The sequence below is a fragment of the Rattus rattus genome, chromosome 11, assembly GCF_011064425.1.
Source record: "Rattus rattus isolate New Zealand chromosome 11, Rrattus_CSIRO_v1, whole genome shotgun sequence".
NCBI classification, from domain to species: Eukaryota; Metazoa; Chordata; class Mammalia; order Rodentia; family Muridae; genus Rattus; species Rattus rattus.
The window spans coordinates 50,146,488-50,169,255 of record NC_046164.1 but is presented as its reverse complement, the minus strand read 5'-3'; the positions used below and the strand labels follow the sequence as shown (position 1 = coordinate 50,169,255).

The following is a 22,768-nucleotide window of genomic DNA, read 5'->3' as shown; positions in this document are numbered from 1 at the left end:
AGAAATGGGGTAGGCAATTTGAAATCTTGTGACATTTTCTGATAAAGCAGTATCATGCAAATGAATGTTTCATACTAATAACGATTAGGTTTTAATTCAAAATTCAGTGCTTACTGTCCAATTGAATGCTGAACAACCTTTATTAGTTAAACACTGTACTATATCACAGTGACTGATCATGCAAAGTTGAATTAAGTGTTATTTAGCTTCAGCAACTTCTTAAAATATTCAGTGATATAAATATCTTAAGCCTATTAACATAGAACTATCATAGGAAGTAAATGTTGACCCTTTCTATAGACAAATAGATTAGTGAGGAGGTACTACATAATGTGAGTGTCAGAGGGAGGCAGGTGCTTGGACAAGTATAAAAATGTAGATGTTTAGGAACTATTAACAACTGAGAGAATTTTAACACTAGAAGGTCATAAGAAGCTAGCCATAAACTTGTTTAGATTGCTGGGAGTCATTAAGAGCATGTCAAACTATTATAATTTTTAATGACTGTATGTGATGCCTAGTTTTAATTCATTTTGAAACACACTAGAGCAATTTAGGGATATGGAACCTCAACTAAGAAAATGTCTCCATGTGATAAGTCTGTAGTTCCGAGTTGATCACTGAAGTGGGCGGGTCCATTCTATAGGCAACAACAGCAGTGGGCTGCTGGTCCTGGGTGCTACACAAAAGTAGACCGAGAAAGCTATGAATGGTAAGTCAGTAACAGTTCCTCAATGGCCTCTGCATGTGCTGCTCCCTCTGAGTTCTTGACATAACTTACAGTTTGCGCTGACTTTCCTCAGTGATGGAGTGAAGCAAAGAAATTCTAAGTCCAAGTCAATCCTTTCCTCCTGGGGCAGATTTTGCCATGGTGTTTTATCAGATCCATAGAAAACTAACAAGGACATCATAGATAGGTGATTTGACACCATAGCCAACTACCAGAGAAGATAATCTAGGGTATGTTATCACAGAAAGTAAACATCTTTCTCACTGCTCCGGCAATGTACATGGTGTTTATCCACTGGATAAAATATTTAATTATTGGTGTTTACAGTAGTTTTATAGCCATGTATTTTTTTTTAATTTTCTGAGTAAAATTTAAAGAATCAAATTTATGCCAGCCACTAAAAATTAAATAAAAAGAAAAATTCTTTTTATCAATATCAGATATCAATTGCAACCATGTTTAAAATGCATAAAGTATTATGCTATCTTTAATGCTCTATTATTCTAAATAATTGACCAAAACATATTGTGAAGCATATTTGAGATGCTGAATCATTAAGAAAAAAACTATTGTTTATAGAAACTGTCCATGCGGAAATACAGAACTGTATGTAAGTTCCAGCTATAAAGATAAATATAGGCCACCAATGTCTTTCTCATAATTTGTCACAAGAATGCACTGTGCCAGTGTTTTTCATGTGCCTTCATTGGTCAGGGAAATGGAGGCTCTGTGCAATTTCCTTATTTTCTAATGAAATCAGTTGTCAATAGTATCAAATCATTGGCAAATGCCCACCTTCAGCCTGTTAAAATTCAACCCCTTTTTGTTTTAATAAAAGAAAAGAAAAGAATAGAAAATAAAGAAAAGCAGAGAATTTGACAAATGTCAACAAGTTGCTCAAACTGATTAGAGAATAAGACTAGAGAAAGACATTCACTGTGTCACCTGGTGACCCACATAGACTGTTTTTCCTCTGTGCGGGAGTTCTTTTTTCTTTCAGTCCTGTTCAATGGGGCAAGCTAATCCGCATAGTCAGGGAAGCATAATGGGTCCACAGGCCATTCAATCTGCTGCTGCTTGGTGTAGACGGAAGCAGACATTAGATCAGTCATCTGGTGGGCCTAGAAATCTGTGAAAGGCCAAGGGTAATTCCTATCAGAGTGAGCCGCTTGAGTGAATGAATAGATAACTTTTAAGTTTATCCAGTTTAAAATAAGCACAAACATGAGTGTCATGTGCCTTTTACACACCTTTAAATTTTTTTCAATTCTGACAGTTATTCCTCTTGTATCAGCTGTTCCACATTTTAGTACTATCTTAGAAAATGGGACACACAAGAAACCATTAGTTGAAACTTCTTACAATGTGTCCCTCTTCAAAAGGGAAAATTCCACAGGATTTGAATCCCATTTTTACTCAGGCTCTAGGTCATATATTGAATACTATCTTATTATTTGGAAGAAAAAAATTTATATGTAATTGGGATGATTTTATGTTTTGCAAAGAAGACAATGAAATACTGCTACAATTTGATTTCCACTATACTCATATTCAAGATCTATAGAAGGATCAGTTTAGGTTTGATCTCTTATTGGTTGAATTGAAATATAAAACTAATAAAATTCTAATGATCTGTCAATAAAAATAACAACTTAATAAGTACAGATTTAGGTTATTAAAATTTTTCCTTTAATAAAGGTATCCATTGAATCTTTGATTTAATGTACATATATTAAATATGTAAACATATAAATTTATATATGATATTAAAATATATAATATATTAAAATATATGTATATAAATAACTAGATACATAAATACATCTATGTAGATAGATAGATAGATAGATAGATAGATAGATAGATAGATAGATAGATGTGCTAAGATCTGTCATTAATGGATTTATTTTTCTGTATTGGAGAGGGTTAGAAAGATATTTGCCAGGAATAGAATGAAGGCTGGTCTCTTATAAGAAAAAAACTTAGTAAAAAATAGGAAAAAAATAAAAAATCCTGAAAGCCCATTTATTTTTCCCCAAATCATTTCTTTTCTGGCCTCCTGTACAGACATTTGTTACTAGCAAACCAAAAGTGATCCCTACAATGTAACAACCAAAGTTTTCACTGCAAATTCTAAGGATTTCTCTAAACTTCAGGAGAAAATTAAAATTAGACAGCATATAATGCTACCACACCCCTTTCTAGGGCTGAATGTTTCAGGACTGAGGTTACTTGAACTGATAATTCATTTCATTTGGCAGAAATAATTTTGGGATCCCTCCTTTTTTGTCCGCAAACTTTAGTTCACAAGTAGACTTTTCTACCTTCTCCTTCTCCTTTGCCACCTATCCAGGCTCCTGCAGTGTAACCACAGGAAGTCTTGTAGGAAGAGCAGTGCACATTGCTTCAAGCCAGCCTTCGAGCTGCTGAGTCTTAGAGCCCTTCCTCTTTAATCTACCTATATTTCTATATCTCTTCATACTTCCATTCTCACATATACAAGGTACACTGAATTGTCTTTTAACATTTTAAAACATGTTACAAGAAGTATGTCAATAGAATTTCAATTTTAAAATCCATGCATCTAAGTGTATGTATCTTTGTTTAAACACACAGTTTTCTTGTTAACCCATTGCACTGATCCTGAACTTCTAAGACCCAAACAAAAAAAATTGTGATCAGTCTTTAAGTCAATGCAAATAATATCTATGGAGATTAATAGCTAAAAATCACAAAGGACTGATACTTAGTTCACAAGAAATGTAGGTTAGAAATATGTGAAGTTTTGAGATTGTTCAGTAGACAAAGGTGTTTACTACAAAGCCCCATGAACTGAATTCAAACTCCAGAACGCACATGGTACAAAGGACTTAAGAACTCCTGCAGTATGTTCCCCAATTCATACCCCATTCACAAATAAATAAATATATAAGGCAATAAACATATATTGTTATAAATATAGATATACATAAATATTTATATATAACATATAAATATTATGTTATAAATGCATAAATATACATTGTTAGGTTGGACCAGGAGGTGGTATAGGACAATCCAGGTCAGCTTGGCCTTCCTATCTTCCTAAATTCTAAATAAAATGTTTGATGAATTCTCTTCATTCCCAGAAGATATCTTTGTTCGTCCTTAGCAATTATATTTGTATAGGGAATCCTCTTCAATAAAACTGGATCCATAGTCCATGGATTATATTCAGTTTTCCTTTCTACCATATTAAAAGATATTTGACTTCATGAAATTTATTAACCCATTGATTCCCATTGTAGTTTAGATATTGAATATCCCCAGTGGAGGCTCATATATCAGGCTTGATCACAAGTATGGAGCTCTATGGGGAAGAAGAAACTACTTAAGGTAGGACTTATTTATTGGAAATAGATCACTAGATGTCAATAGATCAATAGATCTAACATTGAAGTGTGTAAGTTGTCCTGGACCTGCCCTATCATTCTCTCTGCTTCCTATCAGGAAGCAAACAACTTTTATCTAGTTAACATTGTTCTCTATGGTATTGCACCTTACCACAGGTAACCTGACTAGAACCTCTAAATCAATGTGCCTAAACAAATCTTTTCTATTTTAATTGATTTCACTCAGGAATTTAGTTATAGCAAGGTAAAAAATAACTCTTCTCATTTCTACAAATAATGTTTTTTCAATCAAAATATCATAAGAAGGTCCAATAAATGTTACACATCATGATAGAAATTATGGTCAATACCATAAAAGATTTTGGCAAAGTGAAGGCTGGAAGACATTGACAAAAATTTTAAAGATAAATTTAGAGTCTTGCAATGCAATGGAAAGGTATTTTCTTAGTCTATGAATCCGTTTTAAATACAGAAAAACTATATTTCATTATACATGTATTTCCCAATAAAAATGAAACATTCAGTAAACTTTGGATGTAGTAATAGTACTCTACTTTTAAGCTCAAATTTCTATTACTTTTGCTACTTATTATTTTAAAAGTTTGTCATTTATAATAGACACCTAACTGGGAAGACTGTGAGTTCAAGTCTGGGTTGCACCTTTGATCTGAGAGATGGCTGAAATGGGAAGAGCTTGCTGCCAACCTATCAATCAGGGTTCAGTCTTCAGGGATTACAGGTAAAGAGGAGAATGGACGAGTAGACGTTTTCAAGGTGTCTTCTGATCTCAGTGGCTCAGGGTGGCATTTCCCCTCTCCTCACAAAACTTTATAAAAATCTTTAAAAATAATATATCATGTTCTCCTTGCTATAAACTACATCAAAATCACTCAGAGTCTTTAAATTGTCAATTCTCTGGAACTAACATATTCTTCTTCTCTATTCTCAAATGAGTCTTTCTTTAACTTTACTCCATTTAAAAATATAAGATTATTAAATTGGCCCCACCTCAAATTTAAAGAAACATAACACACTAAAGATATTTAGACACCATAAGGATAAATTATAGTAAATTTAATTTTGTATCTCTTGTGTCAGTCTGAAGTGTTAAAAGGAAATACCATACAGGGTAGATCATACATAATTAGAATTTATTTTTCAATGTTCTGAGGTTTGTTTACAGACCAGGATGTTGGAGGTGTCGGTTGCTAATGAGGGTTCACTTTCTTGTCAGGTAGCACCGTCCATCTGTATCCTCATCTCCCTTGTACGTTTGTTTCTTTGTTGCCTTGTTTGCTTATTATACTATAGTACTCATAACATCTGGAACTATATGATTTCACACCTAGTATTTACTCTCAGCACTTCCTAATAAGATCATATTATTGAATGACTGCCAGCATTTCTATTTGAGACCATTCATTTAGTCTTTAAAATGATTTGACAAGATTTTCTATGTATGCTATTATATAGGACTATGTATGATATATAAAGGACTATACATATATTATATGTATGCATATAGATTACAACTTTAACTGTATTTGCTAACTAGAATTCATAATAAGTAAAATTTGAGACTTCAATATTATTATTAATTATTATTCTAGGAAATGATAATAAAGAGAACAATGCAATACTATGTTAAACTAATTAAGTGGAAAAAGTAAAATCATAACAATATCAAGCATTAAGGAGAATGTTAGTTATAGAATCACATTTGTATCAATTAAAGTAGAAAATGTTTCACGAGTTGGAAAATGGTTGTCCTTTATTCTCCAAAGCTTATCTTTACATATATTAATATGCAGTGGTTTTATATTACTTCAAACACTGAGCCACAATGTTCTGTTTACATTCACAGACTCAATAAAATGGTGCATCAGCATAACAAAGGGTGAAACTAAGACTTAATGACCACAATAATTTAATGGTTGACTTATTCACAGTGCATAAACTTTTGTGTTTACATGTGGGTAAAATAAAAGAAGTGCTTGAAGCTTGTGTGCTCAACATTTTTATATTATCTTTGAACTCCAATTTAGACTGTTCATATTATGTTTGTTTTTATTTCGTTTTAATTATTAATACATGGTCATTCTTGTTTTTTATCTTCTAGTAATATTTTTTTTAATTGTCAAAGATTTCTCAAAAGGTGAAAAAATATTAAAAGCCTCTAGGCAATATTTTGTAATACTTAATAAAAGTGATAATGAAACAATTTTTTATTGAATATTTCTTTATTTATATTTCAAATGTTATTCCCTTTCTTGGTTTCCTGTCCATAAGCCCCTATCCCCTCCCGCTTCCCTTCTTCTACAAGGGTGTTCCCCTCGCCATCCACCACCCCTTACTGCCCTCCCCTCACAATCCCCTATACTGGGGGTTCAACCTTTACAGGACCAAGAACTTCTCTTTATGAAACACATTTTATGTTCCAATTTTATAAATAATGAGAAAGGACTTTACAAATACTAATTAAATATAAATTAAAGACATGTCTATTCAAAGTATGCATTGCACAGCAAGAGAATTAAAGTTTTGAGAAGGGCTGGATATTGTAAGCTTTAAAGTAACCCACAAGATTTCTAGTTATGGATATAGAACAATAGAAGTAATTAGAGTGGTTACTGGCAGAATAGCATATCTGGAAGCAAATGTTAATCAGACTTTAAATGTACTATGTAATGGTATCTTTGACAAAATTCTTGTATACCCCTGTTGCTTAGTGAATGCTACATGAGTAGAACATGGGAGTTATGCAATATAATGCCTGTATAAACCAAGAGGCACAGTTACCTGCTGCTTCAGGGCACAAAGCAATCAATACGTTTTGGCGACCTGACGAAAATAATGGAAAACATTCTTGTCATTTTGTATTTAAAGTATATTTTTCATATAAAATATTGACATGTATTTGCATCTCTTAAAATACAGGCATGGATACTTAAATTATTTTATCACCATAGCAATCTGCTTTAAGAGATAGGAAAGTTTTATTTTTCTGTTTCATTGTGAATGTAGTAATATTAGTGTTCAGTGTACTGTCAATAATTTTAAGTTGTCAGAATAAATAGACTTGAATTAATATATAATTTATTTACATACACTTTTATTCACCCCTAGTAGACTACCTTTCATCATTGTAACAAAATATTTAAGAAAAATGTTTTTATTTTTTAAAATATTTCAATTTTTAAAATTATTTTATTTATTTACACTTAAAATGTTATCCCCCTTCCCAGTTTCTCCTCCTAAAACCTCCTATCCTAACCCTTCCCCCCTGCAGAAGCAGAGCGCTCCCCAGTCCACCGACCCTGTTCTTAGCATTCCCCTATGCTGGGGCATCAATCCTTCATGGGACTAAGGCCCTCCTCTCCCATGGATGCCAGATGAGGCCATCCTCTTTAAGGTTAAAATATTTATTGCGGACCAAGACTACAAAAGGTTCAGGTTATGGCTGGCTTCATCATTTTTCACCTTATGATGTTGTAACCATTTGGCAAAAGGATTCTTGTTGAGATAATTCTGCTCGTATCATGATAGTAACAGTAATTGGAGGAGGAAAAGTGGGAATTTGAAAGGAGCCTTATTGATTTACTAAGCTTGTGGGAGAGTTTGAGACTGAACAGTTGAGTTGAACTAGCCAGTCAGTTCAGAAAGGACTATAAAGGGTGGTAGAGGTTGAACTTATTCAGCAGTAAGCCTCTGAGATGACAATTACATCAGCAAAATAATAGGTACTTTTACAACACCTAAACTTCAAGAACTTTTTAAAGTAATCTACGAAATCAGATCAGTGTTGTTTTTTAATGCAGGATTTTGGCCAATCAAAAGAGCATGGATCCCATACATAGACAACAAACACAGACACTATTATGGAAGCCAAAAAGTAGTTACTTATAAGAGTCTGATATAGCTGTCGTCTGAGAGGCACTGCAAGAGACAAATAGAGAGGTGGATGAATGCTCGTAGTCAACCATTGGACTGGGCACAAAGTCCTCAATGGAGGAATTAAAGAAAGGACTGAAGGAGCTGAAGGATTTTCAACCCATACAAAGAATAACAATTCAACCAAATAGAACCCTCAGACCTCTTAGGGTTCTAAACTACCAACCAAAGAATACACATGGAGTGACTCATGGCTCTAGCAGCATATGTAGCAGAGGATGGCCTTGTCAGGCAACAATGGGAGGAGAGGCCTTTGGTCCTGGGAAGACTCAATGCCCCAGTGTAGGGGAATGCCAGGGCAGGAAGGCTGCAGTGGGTGGGTGGGTGGGTGGGGGAGCACCTTCATTCAAGCAGGGGAGGAAGAATGGGATAGGGATTTTTGTAGGGGAAACCTGGGAAAGGTATAACATTTGAAATGTGAATGAATAAAATATCTAATAAAAAATAGCCCCCCCCCAAAAGCATGGATAAACCATCAGTGTCCATATGATTAATGAATAATTTGTCTCTTCTATAGCCACTATACACCACTGCAATAACTTTTAAATATAAATTGGAGCCTAGACAGTCTCCATCTCGACCCTGAGCTGGCACTGTCTCACAGCTATCGGACCCAGAACCTGCCAGCAGAGAGCTCGTCTGCCTAGAGAGCTCTCCTTTTTAAGCCTGCAGCTAGATAGGACCTCACATTCTCTACACTGACAATCCAAAGAGAGATCCACTGGGAGAGCACAGGCTGTGGGAGCCACAGGAATGTCTAGTCCCTTCAGGTCCCCATCTATACCTAAAGTTGGGGCTGTCCCACAGATCTCAGACCCAAAACCTGTCCTGAGAGAGATGGTCTCACAGTAGCCCTCTAACTTCTAAGATCATAAGCTCACAGGGCCACAGGAGGGACAAGCTCCAGTCAGAGACAGCAAGACCAATTGAAATAAGAGATAATCAGATGGCAAGAGGCAAGCACAAGAACCTAAACAACAGAAACCAAGAATATTTGGCATCATCAAAATCCAGTTCTCCCCTCACAGCTAATACTGGATATTCCAAAACACTAGGAAAGCAAGATTTTGATTTAAAATCACAACTCATAATGATGTTACAGGACTTAAAGAAGGACATAAATAACTCCCTTAAAGAAATACAAGTGGGCACTCAAGGGGCAGGTCCCCTGCGGTCCAGGCACTGCCTGGATCTGAAGGCATGGTATCAAAAGCTCCCTGCACCCAAATCCCAAGGGAGAGACAGCTAAACCTTCAGAGGGGCAGACATGCCTGGGAAGCCAGAGGAGATTACACTGTACCCACATTTCTGACTCCAGAGGAAAACACCTAATGCCATCTGGGAGGTCTTGAGAAAAGGCTGCGCAGGCCCTCCTGGTAGCCGCAGTCACAGAAAACTCAAAAGCAGCCCCCCACAAGCAATTTGAGCTGCGGGACCACAGGTAAGACCAATTTTTCTGCTCCATGCAACCTGCCTGGTGGACTCAGGACACAGACCCACAGGAACAGCTGAAGGAAGACAGGAAAGACTACATGCCCTAAAGCAGAAAATTCTGTTCCCATAACTGGCTGAAACAAAACAGGAAAACAGGTCTACAGCACTCCTGACACACAGGCATACAGGACGGTCTAGACACTGTCAGAAATAGCAGAACAAGGTAACACCAGAGACAACCTGATGGCGAGAGGCAAGCGCAGGAACCCAAGCAACAGAAACAAAGACTACATGGCACCATCACAGCCCAATTCTCCCACCAAAGCAAACACTGAATATCCAAACACATCAGAAAAGCAAGATCTGGATTTAAAGTCACATGTGATCATGATGATGGAGGACTTCAAGAAAGGCATAAAGAACTCCCTTAGAGAAACTGAGGAAAACATAAATAAACAAGTAGAAGCCTATAGAGAGGAATCACAAAAATCCCTGAAAAAAATTCCAGGAAAACACAATCAAACAGGTGAAGGAATTAAAAATGGAAACAGAAACAATAAAGAAAGCACAAAGGGAGACAACCAGGGATATAGAAAACCAAAAAAGAGACAGGGAGCCGTAGATACAAGCATCACCAACAGAATACAAGAGATAGAAGAGAGAACCTCAGGAGCAGAAGATTCCGTACAAATCATCGATACAACTGTCAAAGATAATGAAAAATGGAAAAAGCTACTGGTACAAAACATACAGGAAATCCAGGACTCAATGAGAATTTCAAACCTGAGGTTAATAGGTATAGAAGAGAGTGAAAACTCCCAGAAGGACCAGTAAATACCTTCAATAAAATCATAGAAGAAAACTTCCATAAACTAAAGAAAGAGATGCCCATAAACACACAAGAAGCTTACAGAACTCCAAATAGATTGGACCAGAAAAGAAACTCCTCCCATCACATAATAGTCAAAACACCAAATGCACAAAAGAAAGAAAGAATATTAAAAGCAGAAAGGGAGAAATGTCAAGTAACATATAAAGGCAGACCTATCAGAATCACACCAGGCTTCTCACCAGAGACTATGAAATTCAGAAGATCCTGGACAGATGTCATACAGACCCTAAGAGAAGACAAATGCCAGACCAGGTGACTGTATCCAGCAAAACACCCAATTAACATAAATGGAGAAACCAAGATATTCCATGACAAAAGCAAATTTACACAATATATTTCTAAAAATCCAGCCCTACAAAGGATAATAAATGGCAAAGCCCAACATAAGGAGGCAAGCTACACCCTAGTAAAAGCAAGAAACTAATTGTCAAGTCAAGAAAACAAAGAGAAGACAAGCACACAAACATAATCTCACATAAAAACATGAATATAACACAAAGCAACAATGACTATTCCTTAATATCTTTCAACATCAATGGACTCAATTCCCCAATAAGAAGACACAGATTAAAAAACTGGATAAACAATGAGGACCCAACATTTTGCTGCCTACAGAAAGCACACCTCAGAAAAAATACAGACACTACCTCAGAGTGAAAGGCTAGACAACAACTTTCCAAGCAAATGGTCTGAATAAGCAAGCTGGAGTAGCCATTTTAATATCGAATAAAATCGATTTTCATTAAAAGTCATCAAAAAAGATAAGGAAGGACACTTCATATTCATCAAAGGAAAAATCCACCAAAATGAACTCTCAATCCTAATTATCTATGCTCCCAATAAAAGGGCACATAAAAAAAACCTTACTAAAGCTCAAAGCACACATTGCACCTCACAAAATAATAATAGGAAATTTCAACATCCCACTCTCATCAATGGACAGATCATGGAAACAGAAATTAAAGAGAGACATAGACAGACTAAGAGAAGTCATGAACCAAATGGACTTCACAAATATTTATAGAACATTCTATCCTAAAACAAAAGGTTACACCTTCTTCTCACCACCTCATGTTACTTTTTCCAAAATTGACCATATAATTGGTCATAAAACAGGCCTCAAAAGATACAGAAAGATAGAAATAATTCCATGCGTCCTACAAGACCACTAAGGGCTAAAGTTGCTCTCAAATAACAATAAGGAAAGAATGCCCACATATACATGGAAATTGAACAATGCTCTACTCAACGATGACCTGGTCAAGGATGAAATAAAGAAAGAAATTAAATACTTCTTAGAATTTAATTTAATGAAAGCTGTGCTAAGAGGAAACTCATACCTCTGAGTGCCTGCAGAAAGAAGCAGGGGAGAGCATGTATCAGCAGCTTGACAGCACACCTAAAAGCTCTAGAACAAAAAGAAGCAAACACACCCAGGAGGAGTAAAAGGCAGGAAATAATCAAACTCAGAGCTGAAATCAACCAAGTAGAAATAAAAAGGACCATACAAAGAATCAACAGAACCAAAAGTTGGTTCTTTGAGAAATTCAACAAGATAGATAAACCCTTAGCTAGACTAACGAGAGGACACAGAGAGTGTGTCCAAATTAACACAATCAGAAATGAAAAGGGAGAAATATCTGCAGAATCAGAGGAAATTCAAAAAATCATCAGATCGTACTACAAGAGAATATCTTCAGCAAAACTTGTAAATATGGAGGAAATGGACAATTTCCTAGACAGATACCAGGTACCGAAGTTAAATCAGGAACAGATAAATCATCTAAACAACCCCATAACTCCTAAAGAAATAGAAGCAGTCATTAAAGCCCCCCCCCAAAAAAAAGAGCCAGGACCAGATGTGTTCAGTGCAGAATTCTATCAGACCTTCATAGAAGACCTCATACCAATACAATCCAAACTATTCTACAAATTCAAACAAATGGAGCGCTAATAAATTCCTTCTATGAAGCCACAATTACTCTTATACCATAACCACACAAAGACCCAACAAAGAAAGAGAACTTCAGACCAATTTCCCTTATGAATATCGATGCAAAAATACTCAATAAAATTCTGGCAAACCAAATCCAAGGGCACACCAAAACAATCATCTGCCATGATCAAGTAGGCTTCATTCCAGGAATTCGGGGATGGTTTAATATATGGAAAATCATCAACGTAATCTATTATATAAACAAACTGAAAGATAAAAACCACATGATCATTTCATTAGCTGCAGAGAAAGCATTTGACAAAATGCAAGACCTCTTCATTATAAATGTCCTGGAAAGAACAGGAATTCAAGGCCCATACCTAAACATAGTAAAAGCCATATACACCAAACCAGTAGCTAACATTAAATTAATGGAGAGAAACTTGAAGCAATCCCACTAAAATCAGGGACTAGACAAGGCTGCCCACTCTCTCCCTACTTATTCAATATAGTTCTTGAAGTTCTAGGCAGAGCAATCAGAAAACAAAAGGAGGTCAATGGGATACAGATTGGAAAAGAAGAAGTCAAAATATCACTATTTGCAGATGATATGATAGTATATTTAAGTGATCCCAAAAGTTCCACCAGAGAACTACTAAAGCTGATAAACAACTTCAGCAAAGTGGCTGGGTATAAAATTAACTCAAATAAATCAGTAGCCTTCCTCACACAAAAGAGAAATAAGCTGAGAAAGAAATTAGGGAAACGACACCCTTCATAATAACCAAAAATAATATAAAATACCTCGGTGTGACTTTAATCAAGCAAGTAAAAGATATGTACAACAAGAACTTCAAGACTCTGAAGAAAGAATTGAAGAAGACCTCAGAAGATGGAAAGATCCCCCATGCTCATGGATTGGCAGGATTAATATAGTAAAAATGGCCATTGTACCAAAAGCAATCTACAGATTCAATGCAATCCCCATCAAAATACCAATCCACTTGTTCAGGGAGTTAGAAAGAATGATTTCCAAATTCATCTGAATAACAAAAAACTCAGGATAGCTAATACTATCCTCAACAATAAAAGGACTTCTGTGGGAATCACTATCAGTGAACTCAAGCAGTATTACAGAGCAATAGTGATAAAAAAAAAACAAAAAAACAAAAAAACAAAAAACAAAAAACAAAAAACTGCATGGTATTGGTACAGAGAAAGACAGATAGACGAGTGGAATAGAATTGAAGACCCAGAAATGAACCCACACACCTATGGTCACTTGATTTTTGACAAAGGAGCCAAAACCATCCAATGGAAAAAAGATAGCATTTTCAGTAAATGGTGCTGGTTCAACTGGTGGTTAACATGTAGAAGAATGCAGATCGATCCATGCTTATCACCCTGTACAAAGCTTATGTCCAGGTGGATCAAGAACCTCCACATCAAACAGATACACTCAAAGTTATAGAAGAAATCTGCAAAGCTTGTATAATGCAAAGGACACTGTTGTTAGGGCAAAACGACAACCATCAGATTGGGAAACGATCTTTACCAATCCTACAACTGATAGAGTGCATATATCCAACATATACAAAGAACTCAAGAATTTAGACTACAGGGAGACAAATAGACCTATTAAAATTTGGGTTCAGAGATAAACAAAGAATTCACAGCTGAGGAATGCCAAATGGCTGAGAAACACCTAAAAAAATGTTCAACATCTTTAGTGATAAGCGAAATGCAAATCAAAACAACCCTGAGATTTCACCTAACACCAGTGGGAATGGCTAAGATCAAAAACTCAGGTGACAGCAAATGCTGGCGAGGATGTGGAGAAAGAGGAACATTCCTCCATTGTTGGTGTGATTGTAGACTGTTACAACTCTTCCGGAAATCTGTCTGGAGGTTCCTCAGAAATTCGACGTTGAAGTACCTGAGGAGTAGAAGCTATACCTCTGTTGGGCATATACCCAAAGATGCCCCAACATATATCAAAGACACATGCTCCACTATGTTCATAGCAGCCTTATTTATAATAGCCAGAACCTGGAATGAACCCAGATGCCCTTCAACAGAGGAATGAATACAGAAAATGTGGTACATCTATATAATGGAATATTACTTAGCTGTCAAAATCAATGACTTTATGAAATTCATAGGCAAATGGATGGAACTGGAAAATATCATCCTGAGTGACATAACCCACTCACAGAAAAACACACATGGTATGGACTCATTGATAGTGGCTATTAGCCCAAATTCTTGAATTACCCTAGATGCACAGAACACATGAAACTCAAGAAGGATGACCAAAATGCAAATGCTTCACTCCTTCTTTAAAAGGGGAACAAGAATACCTTTGCAGGGAATAGGGAGGCGAAGTTTAGAACAGATGCAGAAGGAACACCCATTCAGAGCCTGCCCCACATGTGGCCCATACATATACAGTCACCAAACTAGATAAGATGAATGAAGCAAAGAAGTTTATGCCTATGGGAACTGAATGTAGATCTCTCCTGAGAGACACAGTCAGAATACAGTAAATACATAGGCAAATGCCACCGTTAAACCACTTAACTGATTATGGGAACCCCATTGAAGGAATCTTAGAAAGGACTGAAAGAGCTTGAAGAGGCTTCAGACCCCATATGGACAACCATGCCAACCACCCAGAGCTCCCAGGGACTAAGCCACTACCCAAAGACTATACATGGAGTGACCCTGGAGTCCAACTGCATAGGTAGCAATGAATACCCTAGTAAGAGCACCAGTGGAAGGGGAAGCTCTTGGTCCTGCCAATACTGAACTCACAGTAAACGTGATTGTTGGTGGGAGGCAGGTAATGTGTGGAGGATGGGGAGGGGAACACCCATAGAGAAGGGGAAGGGGAGGCGTTAGGGGGATGTTGGCTGGAAAACAGGAAGGGGAATAACAATTGAAATGTAAATAAGAAATACTCAAGTTAATAAAGATGAAAAAAAAAGAAATTCAAGTGAACACAGGTAAACAGGTAGAAACACTTATAAATAGGAAAGACAAAGATCCGTTAAAAAAAATTACAAGAAAACACTACCAAACAGGTGAAGGAATTGAACAAAATCATATAGGTTCTAAAAATGGAAGTTGAAACAATAAAGTAATCACAAAGGGAGAGAACCCTGGAGATATAAAATTAACTGAAACAAATCATTAGCCTTCCTCTACGGAAATGATAAATAGGCTGAGAAAATAATTAGGGAAATGACACCCTTCACAATAGCCAGAAATAATATAAAATACCTCAATGTGTCTCTAACCAAGCAAGTGAGGGATTTATGACAACAACTTCAAGTCTGTGAAGAAAGAAATAGAAGAGATCTCAGAAGATTGAAAGATCTCTCACGTTCATGGATTGGCAAGATTAATATTGTAAAAATATCCCTCTTCTAAAAGCAATCTACAGAGTCAATGCAATCTCCAACAAAATCCCATCTCAATTCTTCATTGAATTATAAAGAGCAATTTGCAAATCCATTTGGAAAGGCAAAAAACCCAGAATAGTGAGAACTATTCTCAACAATAAAAGAAATTTTGGTGGAATCACCATCCTTGAACTCAAGCTATATTACAGAGCAATTGTGAAAAAAACTGTATGATATTGGTCTAGAAACAGGCAGGTAGAAAAAAAGAATAGAATTGAAGACCCAGAAATGAACCCACACATCTATGGTAACTTGATCTTTGACAAAGGATCTAAAACTATCTAGTGAAAAACAAAAGCATTTTCAGAAAATGGTGCTAGGTCTACTAGAGATCAGCATGTAGACGAATGCAAATCAATCCATTCTTTTTGCCTTGTACAAAGCTCAAGTCCAAGTGGATGAAAGACCTCCACATAAAACCAGAAACACTGAAACTAATAGAAAAGAATGTATGGAAGACCGTTGAACACATAGGCAAAAGGAAAAATTTCCTGAAATGAACATAAATGACTCATGCTCTAAGATCAACAGTAGACAAATGGGACCTCATAAAATTGCAAAGCTTCTGTAAGGCAAAGAATAGTGTCTATAAGGCAAAATGGCCAACAAATTGGCAAAAATGTCTTTACCATTCCTACATCAGAGACAGGGATAATATCTAATATATACAAGAACTCAAGAAGTTAGACTCCAGAGAATCAAATAACCTTATTGAAAAATGGTGTACAGAGCTAAACAAATAATTCTCAGCTGAGGAATACCAAAAGGCTGAGGAGCATCTAAAGAAGCGTTCAAAATCCTTAGTCATCAAGGAATTACAAATCAAAACAGCCCTGTGATACCCACCCCCAACACCAGTCAGAAGGGCAAAGGTAAAAAGAAAACCTCAGGTGACATCAGATGTCGGCAAGTATGTAGAGAAATAGGAATGCTCCTCCATTGTTGGTGAGACTGCAAGCTGGTATGACTGCTCTGGAAATCTGTCTGGAGGTTCCTCAGAAAACTGGACATAGTACTACCTGAGGACCCAGCAATACCACTCCTGCATATACTCTCAAAAGATGCTCCAACATATAACAAGGACACGTGCTCCACTATGTTCATAGCAGCCTTATTTATAATAGGCAGAAGCTGGAAAGAACCCAGATGCCCTTCAACAGAGGAATGGATACAGAAAATGTGGTACATTTAAACAATGGAGTACTATTCAGCTATTAAAAACAATGACTACATGAAATTCTTAGGCAAATGAATTAAATTAGAAAATATTGCCCTGAGTGAGGTAACCTAGTCACAAAAGAACACACAAGCTATGCACTCACTGATACATGACTATTAGCCCAAAACCTTGGAAGACCTAAGGAAAAAAAAATCACAGATCATATAAAGCTCAAGAAGAAGGAAGACTAAAATGTGGGTGCTTCATTCCTTTTCAGAAGGGAGAACAAAATACCCACCTGAGGAAATACAGGAACAAACAATGGATCAGGGACTACAGAAAAGGTCATCAAAAGACTGTCCCACCTGGGAATCTATCCCATATGCAGCCACCAAACCCAGTCATTATTGCTGATGTCAAGAAGAGCTTGCTGACAGGAGCCCTATATGGGTGTCTCCTGAGAGGTTTTGTCAGAGCTTTACTGATACAGATGAGGATGCTTGCAGTTAACCATTGGACTGAACAATGGAATCCAATTGGAGGAGTTAGAGAAAAGACTGAATGAGCTGAAATGGTTTGCAGCACCATAGGAAGAACAACAGTATCAACCAACCAGATGACAACAGACTTCCACGGACTAAACCACCAACCGATGTTTACACACAGAGGTACCCATGACTCCAGCCACACATGTAGCAGAGGATGGCATTGTGCAGCATCAATAGGAGGAAAAGCCCTTGGTCCTGTGAAGGCTTGTTTCCCCAGTACAGAGTAATGCCAGAGAGTTGAGTTTTGAGTGGTTGGTTGTGAGTGGGAGCATGCTCATAAAAGCAGGTCAAGGGAGGAGGGGGCATGGAATAGGGGGGAGTGTTGATAACATTTGAAATGTAAATACATAAAATATCCAAGTAAAAAAAATTAAAAAGAAGTTGGACCTAGAGATCAGTTTTTCATGGAATCCATTATATAAATGGCTTGACCTATGTAAGTTTTGTGCAGGTAAACATATCTGCTGTCAATCATAATTACAATTTCCTTGTCATGTTTAGATAATAGCACTTTATGGTAATCTATATTATTCTTTCTGTCCTAGTCAATGGTTTATTACTGTGAAGAAACAAGAAGAGCATGGATACTTTTGGAAAAGTAAGCACATAATTGTATTGCTTACAGTTTCAGACATTTAGCCCCTTATCTTTATGGCTTCCACATGGCAGCATGCAGACAAATGTGCCTCAGAGTTCTCCTTCAGGATCCACAGGCAACATGAAAAGTAATATTCAGAGACAGGCTTGGGCTTTGAGATGTTGAAGTTCACCTTCGGCGCCATACTCTTCCAGTAACTCTATATCTACTTCCATGAAGTCATGCTTCCTAACTGTTCTCAAGTAGAGCCAATTCCCTATGACCAAGAATTCAAATATGTGAGCCTCTGAGGGCCAACCTTATTCAAACCACCAAATGCTTATTTCAGTATTATTGAAAATTGAGAGCCCTCATATCTCTCTCTGTGCTATCACTCTCCTACATTTAAATATCCTACCTAGGGTACCATGATTTAATTGACCACAAAAATTTTTTTTAATGACTTCTTTTTTATAACCTACTGCAAAGTCGTCATTTTTGTATAAAACCTTTTGGAAAATCCTGGGATAACCATTAACTAAACCCTTCATAGTTTAGAGAATTTGACTTGAAATTAGATAAATGTCAAAATATGAGACTGTGTGAGTATGAAAATAAGCCGAAATCCTATCAAACTATGTTGCTTCAGAATAAGTTAATTGACATTTCCATTATTAAAATATTTTTTCCAGTAGTTCAACAGAGTGCTAGGCATAATGGTGTCAAATATAATTAGATGTCGATTCTGTCAAATCTATAATTAATAATAATAATAAAAAACAGCCATGCTTGTTCATTTCCTATTTCAGTACCTATTTAATTTTAATTTCCAAAGTAACTCAGAAGTTAGGCATTATTCCTCAGTTATATTGGAGGAAACTTTCACTAAATGTCATAACTGAGTTTTATATCTGGTACATTGTTGTATGACTGGTTTACTTACAGTTAGTATTTGGGAAAGGTAGTGTTGCTATATCTAGTAGTCAAAAGGAGAATGGCAATCATTTATTCAGAAGCCGCATACCACTTTTCTTGATATAAAACAGATTCTCTGTCTCTTCCCACATATATAATGATCCTTCGTTGAGAGGGACACATATCAATCAGGGTTTCTCAGGAAATCAAAACTGCTTCAGAATTTACAAAGGGAAGAGGTTCAATAAGTGAAATTACTTGTTTTAGGAAAACATGGAAAGAGCTAGAAAAGAAAAATGTCAGAGAAAATTGCAAATTCTTTAACAATCAGAAAGTTTTTGAATTTGACAGCAACTCTTTTAGAACTGCAGTTGCCTATAGCACTAGTGAAATGTGTATGTGAAAGCTTGAAGCTACTCAGAACTTCTCTTCCACCACAAGTATCTCTTCCCATGCTTTCTGATATTCAGAATTAAACTCTGAACTCTGAAATTGGAGAAGAAAAGTATAACTTTTATATGCTGTCCTTTTGTTACAGAGAGACAGGTTAGGAAAGGAATTTGCAAGTTATCAAAGAGACAAATAATACTGGAAACATAAACAAAAACAAAATTCCTAGTGACTGCAAACCTACAAAATTCTGAGTTCTTGGGGAGATCTCTTATAAGTGCCCCTTGTGATTAAGTGTCATGCCAACTAGAAGAACCAACCTACTCCTTGCTCAAGAAAATGATATGTAATATTTTCAAATTTTTAAAGGAGAATAGAGAACTCTAAGTTGCCATGATCTATAAAAACTGTTGAATCCTGTGGATATAAAACATGAATTACATAATCATGGTTGCCACACTGATGCTCCTTTGTGCTTTCTCCTATTTGATTTTCTCTATGACATGTGCTTTCTCCTTTGTTGATGCTTCTGATCCAAGACTAACAAGATGAACTGTCCTGTGATAGCAAGTTTCATTTACAGCACCTCCTACTGGAGCAATTCAAACCCCTGAAATCAATTTTCACATATTTTGGACATGTTTCTTTAGTTCTTAGAGCAGTATAATACATTAATAAATTTAACATTTTCTGAAGATAGTGGTCGCTAATCAATTTTTGTTTTATTCATGTGAAAGTTTCTTCTTATTTTCCTTAGATGTAATTTCTTTTTTAATTAATTAATTTGTATTAATCATTACATTTGCTTGCATCTAAAATGATATCCCACTTCCTGTTTACCCCTCCACAAGCCACCCATTTCACAACCTGCCTCTCCTCCCTCCCTTTTGCTTCTATGAGTGTGCTCCCCAACCCATTCACTCTCTTCCACCTCCACCGCTCCAGGATCCCCCTACAAAGTGGATTCAAAGTGGATGATGGAGCCCCCTCCCAAAGGCTATTGTCTGCTTCCCATGTCTCTGGAGCCATGGATCCCTGCCTTTGCACTCCTTGGTTGGTGATCTAGTCCCTGGGGACACTGTGTGGTACGACCAGCTGATATTCTTCCTATGAGGTTGCAAACTCCTTAGCTCCTCTGGTTGTTCTGTAAGCTCCCCAACCTGGGTCCCTGAACTCAGTCCAATGATTGGCTCCAAGCGTCCACATTTATTTTGGTCAGTTGCTGGCTGAACCTCCCAAGGAACAATCATACCAAGTTCTTGCCAGCAAATACTTCTAAGCCTGGTGGTAATGGTCCTCACTTTGCTGAACTTGGCTCTTCTGCCATGTTCCAGACACTCTTGCAGCTCCAGCTTATCATTCATAGTGGATGCCAATGGCCTGTTCATGCCAGGAAGGTTACCCCAGAAGTAACGGGCCCTGTGTGCAGCAGACACTTCTTTGGCGTCAATCATCACGCCGTTAGACTCAAGAAATCGCGAGATGTCCCTCTTGTCACTAACGCCCATGGCCACCACCTTCTCAAAGAGCCAGAAGAAGGGGTGATCATCTCCCTCCTTGGGCCGCGCATCATGCAGGAGGTGGTAGAACTCAAAGAAGAGGCTGCCAGTGCCCTTGTAAAGTCCCTTGCGGACAGGGTTGATGATGGAGAGGTCATTGCAAGGACTGCCCCCAATCACCAGATCGTATGGGCCCCACTCCTGGATATGCTTCTGTGTGATGCTGCGGACGTCCCCGTCGAACATGATCTTTCCCTGGTGCTACACCATGCCCACGGTGATGGAGTCCTCGCACACCTCCGAGGCAATGTAGCGGTCCACTTGGATGCCCAGGTCCTTCAGCACCAGGAGCCCTGTAGCAATCCCATCAAATAGAGATAGCACCTGGATGGGCTTCCTCTTCTCAGCTGGCACAGGTGGGTAAACCTTCGGGGGGTCAAATTCCTGGTAGTGGTTATTGGCAAAGAACATCTGGAGTCGAGAAGGCCAGTCCTCCCTTCTCCGCAGTAGCCCACACATGTAGCAGTTCCAGGGGTCTTCCTTAATGGCTGCTTGGGCAGCCCCCGGCCCCACCAAGAGATCCACACACTCCACACAAAAGCACCTGCAGCGGTTGTTGTTCCCACACATGAGCACTTTGCACCCCCAACAGCAGATGGTACAGTAGGACTGGTACCCATCGTCATCGTATTGGTAAGCACACTCCAAGAAGCAGTTCTTAAAGTTCTGGCACATTCCACCAATGAAGAGTGGGTGCTCCAGGGTGACATTGAGGCTCCCACATGAGATACAAATGTCCTCCATGTTTTGGCACTTCTGGCGCACCTCATACATGAGTCGTTCTCTTGTGCGTTCATCAATGATCTCCTTGACCTTGGGTTGTGCTCTTTCTGGGTTTCTTGGCTGGTGGGGGTGGGGCATAAGCAGCTGCCTCAGGCTCCACCCACATGTCGGTGTAAACTTCCTTGTAAGGATTCTTCTCCTCTTCTGGTGGCTCCAGGCCCTTGGGACCAGAGGGCTGGAAGCCGCCAAGGGCCCACCATCTGCTTGTTCTGCACCTCCACAGCCTTGCCAGTGTCACTTTCATCGCTGTCATGACACGCTGGGAACAGCTTCCCTGAACAGCTGCTGGCCACCTGGAGGACTTCGTAGATGGTTTTGCTGTACATGGGCTGCTTGTTGTAGGTGGCCTGGTGGAACTGCAGAAGGAGCTCAGGGGCCTGAGCTTCTCGACACACATCACTGAGAACTTGCCATCTCCGAACCACATGACCCAGCGAGTGCCTTTGGCTGCTCTGCTCTAGCCTGTCATTCACCAAGACACAATTCGGCCTGGCCACCAGGAGAAGCCCCGGAGTTTCCCCCACACCAGCTCTCCAATGCCAAAGCCCTGGCCATCCTCATACTCGGGTTCCTCATCAGCTGCCTTGATAGCATTCTCGTCCCCAGCATCAGCCCCTACTGGCACAGGGGTAGTGGCCACAGTGGAAGATGCAGGGTCCTGGGCTGCTGCACTGCAGGAAGCTGGCCTCCTCCACCTTCTGAGACTCCCCAGAGGCCTGGTTTTCCTACACAGCATTCATTACTGCAATCACCATGGCTTTCTTCTCAGCCCATAAGGCCAGGTGCAGCCCCTCTGCAGTACAGCTCAGATGTTGTGTAAGTTAATTTTATACCCAGACTCTTTGCTGAAGTTGTTTATCAGGCTTAGTAGTTCTCTGGTGGAACTTTTGGGATCACCAAGGTATATTATTATATCATCTGCAAATAGTGATATTTTGACTTCTTTTTTTCCAATTTTGTATCCCTTTGACCTCCTTTTGCTGTGTGATTGTCTGCCTAGAATTTGGAGTACTTTATTGAATAGGTAGGGCAGCCTTG

General features: G+C 38.1%; 1 pseudogene; it reads right to left on the bottom strand.

Annotated features, from left to right (window-relative positions):
• Positions 1-20,353: 20,353 nt before the first annotated feature.
• LOC116911999 lies at positions 20,354-22,494 on the bottom strand (annotated as a pseudogene).
• Between the last annotated feature and the right edge of the window lie 274 nt (positions 22,495-22,768).